This window comes from Pezoporus wallicus, unplaced genomic scaffold (assembly GCF_028554395.1).
Source record: "Pezoporus wallicus isolate ANWC-B61680 ecotype Strahan unplaced genomic scaffold, APGP_CSIRO_Pwel_v1 contig_7731, whole genome shotgun sequence".
Lineage (NCBI taxonomy): Eukaryota > Metazoa > Chordata > Aves > Psittaciformes > Psittacidae > Pezoporus > Pezoporus wallicus.
In genome coordinates, this window is record NW_026635361.1 from 1,067,091 (window position 1) to 1,075,648 (window position 8,558).

At 51.0% G+C, this 8,558-nt stretch overlaps 1 long non-coding RNA gene across 1 annotated transcript; it reads left to right on the forward strand.

Moving 5' to 3' along the window:
• The first annotated feature begins 402 nt into the window (after positions 1-402).
• Positions 403-8,324, forward strand: LOC130605569 (uncharacterized). The gene is made up of 3 exons (XR_008973744.1): positions 403-1,211; positions 7,096-7,307; positions 8,225-8,324. It is a non-coding gene; the product is annotated as an uncharacterized LOC130605569 (long non-coding RNA).
• The last annotated feature ends 234 nt before the right edge of the window (positions 8,325-8,558 follow it).

Here is an 8,558-nt window from a genome sequence, read left to right on the forward strand (position 1 = left end):
AATAGTCTGCAAAGCCCACAGGCACGTGTGGGTGTGAGTCCCAGGTGGGGCTGCTCAGGGCCATTGGCATCCTCAGGACTTGTCACCCAACCTGCAGGCATCAGTTGCTCAAGAGATAGATGAGCTTGTGCCATCCCCAAAGCACTGCACACTGTTTATTACATCAGGGGACACCTCAGTGAGCCGCATGGGTCCTCATCTTGGCGGTTAGAACTGGATGACCTTAAGGTCCTTTCCAACCCTAACTATTCTATGACTCTATGTATCTGTCTGTGCCACCCTGGCCCTCTGCTCTTCCCTGCTGAGCTCATGGTTCTTGGTCCCCGCTCCACCTCTTCCTAAAGGAGCACCCACATAGGGGCTGAAGCCTGGTTTGGGGGAGCTGGAGGCAGCCCAGTGACCCAGACATCAATGACAACTGTGCTATCATGGCTCACATCGACCGCAGCCTCTTGCTGCCTCCCCCCTGGGTCCGGCCGCACGCAGCCAACGAGGCAGAAATGCCGATGCCTTTCACTAAACGCTGATGATTAAAATGAAATGAAGAGCATCAGGATGGATCATTGTGGGGAGGACAGGGGGAAGTTCATTATGACTGACAGACAGCCTGTGGCAGCACAGATTGCTCGTGATAGTGCAGCGGGGACTGTGCATCACACGTGTGGGTATCGGATCTATTATACATGAGGGTTATTTTCAGCATCCCCTGCAGGTCATGCTTTACCAGCTAAATCAAAGCTAAAGGTATTAGCTGGCCTTTATGCCTTGTGGCAATTAGATTACAATTTTCTGAATGCCATGTGGTGCAGGTCAGATTGGACCTATGGGGTTTTCTATGATGAAGGTGGCCCTGCTCATTGCAGGGGGGATGGACTAAATGACCTTTGAAGGTCCCTTCCAACCTGTACTATTCTGTGATTCTGTTCTATGATTCTAGCTTCAAAAGATCTACTGGCTTCCTCTGATCAGGCTTTCTGAGATGGGGCTGTCTGTGCTGGCCTGGGCCACATTAATATAAGCTAATGATGTAATGGTTTACTAAAAGTGATTTGATGACACTTGAGGCTCCCTTCTCCCTAAAATAAACAGCAGTCATGAGGAAGGATTGAGCTCAGCTATGTAGGTACTAATAAGCTTTAGTGGCCTTGAGCAGCTTCACCTGGGAGCCCCACTGACCCTCTGCCCATTGCTCCATATAAGCTTGGAGCCAGGTAGCTGCTCTTGCTTTGAGCTGGTCTGTAAGTTAGTCTGTCTTAGCCTGGGCTGGACTTTCTGACATGGGGCCTATGTATTTTGTGTAGGTAACTCTGTTTTCCTGTCTCTAGATGGACCTCATCCAATCCAGTCATCTTCCCTGGGGCTGCTTGGTCCAGTATGATGCTCCCACTTGTGCTGTGGTTGCTTTTATCTCTTGGTTCAGTCCTATGCCTGTTCCTCACTGGCACTGAGGGAGTGATGGGTCTGTTGTTCACAGGCCAGCTTTTTTTTCCTGTATGGGTACCCTTGGTGTGGGGCCTGGGGGGCTGCCAGGAGCCTCAACCCCTTTGACTGAGATAAGAGCTATTCCTTCAGCTTCACTTTGTGCCTGATGTGTATTGGTGGCTGAAGTGAGGGCTTGCATGTCCCCTTCTAGCAGGTAGGGTCTTGCTAGCATCCTGCCCTGGGCAATGCCAGGTCTGACCCTTGGTCTGCAAGGGGTCTGTTTTACCCCTTTCCCTGGAGGTAGGAGCTTGACCTCCTCATCCAGCAACATGGGCTCACCCAGTGTGACTTCAAGACAGCATCAGGGGAATGAAAAGAGCTGATTTTTTGTGATGTATTTGGCTCTATCCCTCCTTGGGAGCTGGAAGAGGTGGGATGGAGCATGGGCCAGTGAAATCCTTTCAGAAACTCTGGAGTCGTGCACTGTGCAGATCCAGAAGCCTTCTCCCAGGTGGCTGGGGATGGCTGGAGTCCTTGAGTCACCTGAGTAGCTAAAAACCCTTTCATAACCCCCAGAAGCTGGATTCAGGGCTGGCGCTTTGTTGGTCAGTGCCATGCCCTGCTAAGGCCTGGAAATGAGCAAAAATGGGAGAATTGGGGGTTTCTCATGGAGGCTTTAGGTTGTGTGTGTGTGTGTGTGTGTTGGGGATAATGTTTGGGCTTCAGACCTCTGGCATCTTTGAGAAACAAGAAAGCTGCTGTGGAAAGGGCTTGGGAAGAGCTTTTTGGATGCAGATGCAGAAAGTAAAGCAATTTCTGAGCAGAAGTGGTTTTGATTAATAAGAGAAAATGAGCAATGGGGGATGGCACTGAGTGGCCAGGGGCTCAGCTTCAGTGTCTCACCCCTATCTCACAGGGGAGGCTTAACTGATGGCAAACACTGTGGCTGATACAGAGTTAGAGCTCCTCCACCCTGAGCAGGGAGGACTTTTATAGCAGTGAATGGATGAGCATTGTGAAAGATGACTCTGATTCTTGGGGCATTGCTGGGTTAGATTGCAGTAAAATTGCAGCAAAAAGCAATTTGGCTTTAATCAACTCTATAACAAAGCCCCAGCATGGAAAAGAGCAGAAGGTATCACAAGATAGGAAACTGTCAGCGGTGCTGGAGCTGAAAGATAAGATTGTGCTCCCTATGGCTACACTAAAGGAAGATGAATTATCCATAGGGGCGACTCAGAAAGACAATAATGTACAATTAAAGTTGTTTGAATTACAGTTTCAGGGAAGCATGGGTGGAAGAAAAAGCCTATTTAAGTGGAAAGTCTGAAACCTCTTTCCCATGTACTTTCAGAAAGCAGAACTAGTTTAGGAAATAATAGATAAATCAGGCAGGGCAATGGCTGAAGAGGAGCAAAGGATGAGTTAAAAGGGACATTACAGAGGGATGTTGAGCATGAGGGGTGGATGGATGGGAAGTGAACCAGCTCTGAGTGTGCCAGGAGCAAGGGGAAAGGCTGGGGAAGCCTGAAGAGTGGCAGGAAGGCTGGGAATCTCATGTCCAGAGGCCCTTGCCAACAGTCCTGGCTGGATTGCCTCCCAAAGCCTGCGGCTGGTGGGTGGCGGAGGATGGCTGTGCTCCAGCGAGGCTGGGATACTAGGAGCAGGGGTGGAACTGCGACCACGAGCATCTCTTCACCCTCTATCCCCTCTCCAGGTTCCATACACAGTGTTTTACCTTGTGGTGCTGGTGGGCTTTGGGAGTGGATTCCAGACTTCAGGCAAAGCTTGGTCCCGAGTTGACTCCATTAAAAGCAGCTGAGGAGGGTGCAGAGGTATGTGGTTATTTCAGGCTTGTGCTGACGTCTGGCCTTCTCCAGGCTTGGTTTAAGCACAGTGCAAACAAACCACAGGCTAAAGGGTTAAACAAATGCTGCATGAGGAATGTGTTTGCAGGAGCTCAGATAACTGTCCTGAAGCCACCTGCATTCCTGGTGGGGCTTTGCTTGGATCGGCCAGGGCAGGTAGGACCTGTGGTCATATCCTGCAGCAGGTCAGTGGGGTCTGTGCTGCAAACCTCCCCTAAGGCTCACCAAGCTGCTGCAGAACGTGGGGGAACAAACAGCTCATCTTCAGCTTGTCATGCCAACGTCTCTGCCTGGCTTCATGAGTGGGAATCTCTTGGTGGGACTGTTCCTAAGCAGGAGGCAGGATATTTGGGAGACAGTCGGTGTATCCTGTGCTGCAAGATCCCCTAAAAAGCTGTTGGTTCCTTTTGCTGTCCCACCAGCCAACTGTCGAGGGGGGCCCAGCTCCAAACAGATGGTGATGGGGAGGACTGGGATGGGGATAATGGTGTGAACATGGCATCTTTTATGTGATACACTTGACACGTTGCCATGGGACAGCTGCAGTTTAGGAGGCTAAAGCATCAGCTGCAGACAAGCTTTGTAGTGACTTGTGCAGTTGCCATATTCCCTTCCTTGCAGGCAGCTGCCTTGGAGGAAGAGGAGGAGGAGGATGATGGTGGTGGTGAGATGGAGGAGCTGCTTTGGGAAGGGCTTTTCTTGGAAGAAAAGCTCTGTTCTGTGCAGCACAAGGGTGGGCTCCAAAAACGTGTGGGTGAGTCTGGAGATGTGGTGCACTAGCACCCAGCTTCCTGAATCAGCTGCTCTGGGAGCAGCAGTGTGGAGGTTATTCCTTCCCAGGGCTTCATTTTCCTTCTGCTCATCCCTTTCCCACTGCTGTACTAACTCCTTCTCCCCAGTGACCTATCAGGACAGCTATGGCACCGATTATGGTTAGGATGGAGCCAGGATGTGTGCTGTGATGCCAGCTGGCTGCCACCCTGGGCTGTGAGTGCGCCTCTGACTCCTGCTTAATCTCTAACCAAGCTGGTAGGAACCCAGGCATCCCTTAGGCTTTGACCTCCTTTCAGACTTAGCTAAAGTTTTCTAAAGGGAGGAAGAGGGACAGTAAGCACTGTGATCATCACTTAGATTCCCTGGGAAACTGGGACTGAAAGGGATATTTGGAGTGTCTAAAGCAGAGACACTAACGGCATCATGGTCCCTTTACTTCAGGGGTGCTGCTGTGGTGTGGAGGGGTTGGGATGCTGAGCAGGAGAGTCTGGGCTGTGTGTCTGTCTGCAGCTGACAGCAGGCTCTGCCTTGGGAGCTCTCACAGCAGATGGTGAGCAGCAACCAGGGGGTGGAGGCTGCCAAGTGAGACCTGCTGTCTGTGCCTCTGCCAGGCCCTGCACGGTCTCTGGTGGGCATCTCCCACACAGGAGCTGAGGTCCAAAGTGCATTAGGATGTAATACAGTCTCTGGCTCCCTGCTGCTTACATCAAGTCAGCCCCAGGGATGATTAAGGTTCTATTTTGGGGGGAGTAGCATAAAGCTTTGCATTAGCTCAGTTGCACTCTGCTGTCGGGTCAGTCCAACTTCACATACCTTATGATGGTAAATAGAAGTGTTGAGTCACCATTAAGAGTCTGTGCAGCTTTCAGGCAAACCTGGTGTTCGTGTGGACACAGCATGTATCCCTTACCTTGTGTGTAAGTAGCTTGAATACCTAATGGACCAGGCATGGTTTGTTCTTCGCTGGTCTGAGATCTGAAGTTCTGCATGGCTGGGTTGTGGTGTCACTGCTTTCTTTGGGACGTGGTGACCCCATCCTGCTGTGCTGTGCTTCCACTTTGGCCCTGTGCAGGTATTTATTCTGCTTCACTTCCCTTGCTTGTGCACTTGAGGTTGGCTGTGGTGTTGCTGCTGTGCTCTCTACGTAGAGTTTGCTTATTGTTGCAGTCTGGACTGTTGGAGAAAACACCTTAAGGAAAGGCCTTAGAGATAAAACTTCCTTTTTTTAATGATAAATTGGTGAAAGTCCTGGTGAAAGCAATCTTGCAGAGGTGTTCCTGGGGAAAAGCTTTGTGACTTTTCCCTGATAAGAAAATACCTTACTAATGTTTACAGATCGCCTGCTCTGAACTGAATGAATTTCCTGGGAGGTGAGAATGCAATACATGCTTTGTAAGTGAGCCAGAAAGCCCTGTGCTCCCTGCCTGCTCCTCTGTGAGCTGGCAATCTGTCTGGTGTGGTCAGGAGATGCAGCCCACAGCACCGTGATGATGGGTACAGGGTCACATGGTGGTGTTTGGAGAGCTGCATCATCAGGAAGCGATTAAAGCTGGGGCTTTAATGGGAGTATCCATCAGGTAAAGAGGGGGGAAAGTGTGTCTGCCTGGACAGGTTGCATGGATTCATCTTCTGAGACATCCCAGCTGTGGAATTCCTCCTCTTGGGAGGGAGCTGCCAGTGTTATGGAATCTTCATCCCATGTTAGGGTGGACTCTGCAGCTTCCCACCTCTGCCTCACTCTACAAAGAGGACCCATGGCAGGACCAGACCTGGGGTGCTCAGTCCCTGCAGGACAGGGAGATGCCTTTTGCAAAGCCATCAGTGCTGGATTTGGGGCATTTCTCACCTCGGGTCTCATGTGTGCATTGTTCCTGCCTGCTCCTGGCCAGGCCAGCACCGCAGCTTGACTGGAGGAGGATGATGAGGGAGAGCAGGCCCTGGCTGTGCTGCTGTAAGGTGGCTATGGGACAGCAGAGGATGCTGCAGGGACAGATGAAGGCTCTGGCAATACCTGGAGATGAGCACAGAGGGGTGATGCCTTTGGGGGAGCAGTTCTTATGTTTCTTAGACTGGGGGGGGTGGTATTGGAAGGTGTTTTCATTCATCCTGCCCTTGCTGGTTGTTGGGTGCTGATGAGTCCCAGCACAGTAGGGTTGTTGGAAGCGGTGGTGGCTGCAGCAGAGGTGCTTCATGCTGTAGCTGCTTATGGCTGCAAGGCTGGGTGGAAGGACTGGGGGATGCCTGGGAAGGATGTGGAAACAAAAGGGCAGGAAAAAAAGGCTCATTTTCCATGTCTGGGGGAGGGGAAATGCTCTCCAAGGGCCTGGTGCACAGCTCTGCCTACCAGCTTGCTCTTCCTCCCTGTGTGCCTCAGAGGCAATGCAGCTGGAACAAAGAGGAGCCTTTTCATCCTGCAGCGGCTGCTCCAAAGCAGGCTGCCGAAACCATCTGCACACAGAGCAGCTTCATCTTCCTGCTCCTGAGAGGCCCTGTGTGAAGTGGGGAAGCAGGGGAAGGTGTGTTTTTTGGGGTGTCGAAGGCAGAGAGACATCCCTGGAGCCCAGATATGGGCAAAAACCCCTTCATGTGCCCCAGCTCTGCTCTGGGGACTGACCTGTCCTGCTAAGGAGCTCTCCTGAGCTGTGCCCCACTCCCCAGGGTGAATCTGGGCTGCTGATCCCAACACAAGTCAGCAAGAGTGGTTCATCTGCAGTTGTGGGAGCACCAGCGCTGGCAACATCTAGCACTTTTAGCTATTGTCATTTAGGACAGATAAAGCCCCCCCCTGATTTTAAGGGGAACTATTTGCTGTAGCTGATATGAAGGACAGATGAAGGCTGCAAGCCTGTTTTGAGTGTCTCCTGGTGGTGGGGTCTTGTTTCTGTGCTTGGGAAGGAGAGGAGGAAGGGTTGGTGTGTACCTGGTGCAGAATGGGATTCATTCTATTCCTTGCTAGCTTCCCCTGGGGTGGTTCTGCATCTGGAGTCCATTGCTGGGCCCTCTGCTTATGAATGAGCCTTGTGTACCACAGAAATGCTGACTCTCTCCAAAGCAGCCTCCTGCTCCACACACAGGCCTAAACCATCTGTGCTCGGGTGGTGGTGAGTGATTCGCCATCCCCAGCCCTGACCCTGTGCCTCAGGATGGCCACATCCAAAGTGTTCCAGCTCTGTTCCTCCTGAGTGAGCAGGATTGAGGTTATCCGGATGCAGCCTCATCAAAAACGGCTCGGGAGGCTCCCAGGTTAGTGTTGGGATTGTTTTCTCTTGGCACTGGCTCACTGCTCTGCCTCTTGGTTCAAAGCAACCTCAAAACCCCCTTCCTGCTTCTCCAGATCCTTTGCTTTTTGCCACTGTGATGGTTTTGAGTCTGCAGCAGGAGCCAGAGCTGTTTTCCCTATGTCCAAGGATCCTGCATTGAAGGAGCTCCAGCCACTCACCCACAGGGGTAACCCAGTTACCACTGCATAGAGCTGATTGATGTTCACTTCCAAAGTGCTCCAAAATAGATGATCCTGGTAGTTTTGGGGCTTGGAAATCTGCATGTAGCCAAGGTGGGATTTACCCTCCTGCCTTGTACTGAATTGGTCATGAAGATGCTGTGTGCCACATGTCCTGTGCTGGAAGGAAACACAGGAGATCCTCCTGAGCATTGCAGATTTGATTTCTACATCCTTGGCAGCTGGAAAGTGCTGGTGCTGTGTAGTATTTCCATGCTTGTGATGGGGAGGAGAAACAGCCATGCAAGCTTCCCTTGGGGTGCACAGAGCCCACACGCTATGGACACCTTGTTGGGAAGCTCTGGATTTGCTCCAGTACCTCCATCCATTCTTTCTGGTTATTCTTCCTCCCCTTGATCAAATCCTGTGAAACTAAACTGGCAAATTGCAGTTCTTTCCTTTGCCTCTCTGTATTTTGTGTCATTACTATGCACATTTTGATGCACATGCCTTGTGTACTGAAGGGTTCGAGGGAGGAAAATTAGTCCAAAACAATCACTTGTGATGGAGAACATCTACTGGTTAAATCCCTCCCCGGAAGGCCTTTCATTGTTAATCATGAGCAGGCTTGCAAACAGCATGGATTTGAATTTTTAGCTAGTTTTGATGTTGAAAAACCTGTCTTTGTTTCCAAGCTGTTTAGTTTCTCCTTATTTAACAGTAAGAAAGCTCCTGGTGCTCCGATGCTCACTTTGGATCTTCAAAGACTAACAGGAGCAGAGTTGCGCTCGCAGTTAAGGTATCAAAGCTGTGATGCTGCTTTGATCATGTGAACTGTTGGGAGAAGGGACAACGTGATGGAGCTGTGATGGTGTGAAACTTTGCCCTGGGCAAGGTTGTGTCTTTTGGGGGGGCATCTTTGCAAAATCTTCGGTTCCACCTGCATTTTTGGGTTGCTGAGCTTTGGTGCAGGAGAAGTCCAGGGACCTATTGCTTGTGGGAGAGGGAACCATCTCATGCAGAAGGTCCCTGCAACCCACCCCTGTCTCCCTGCT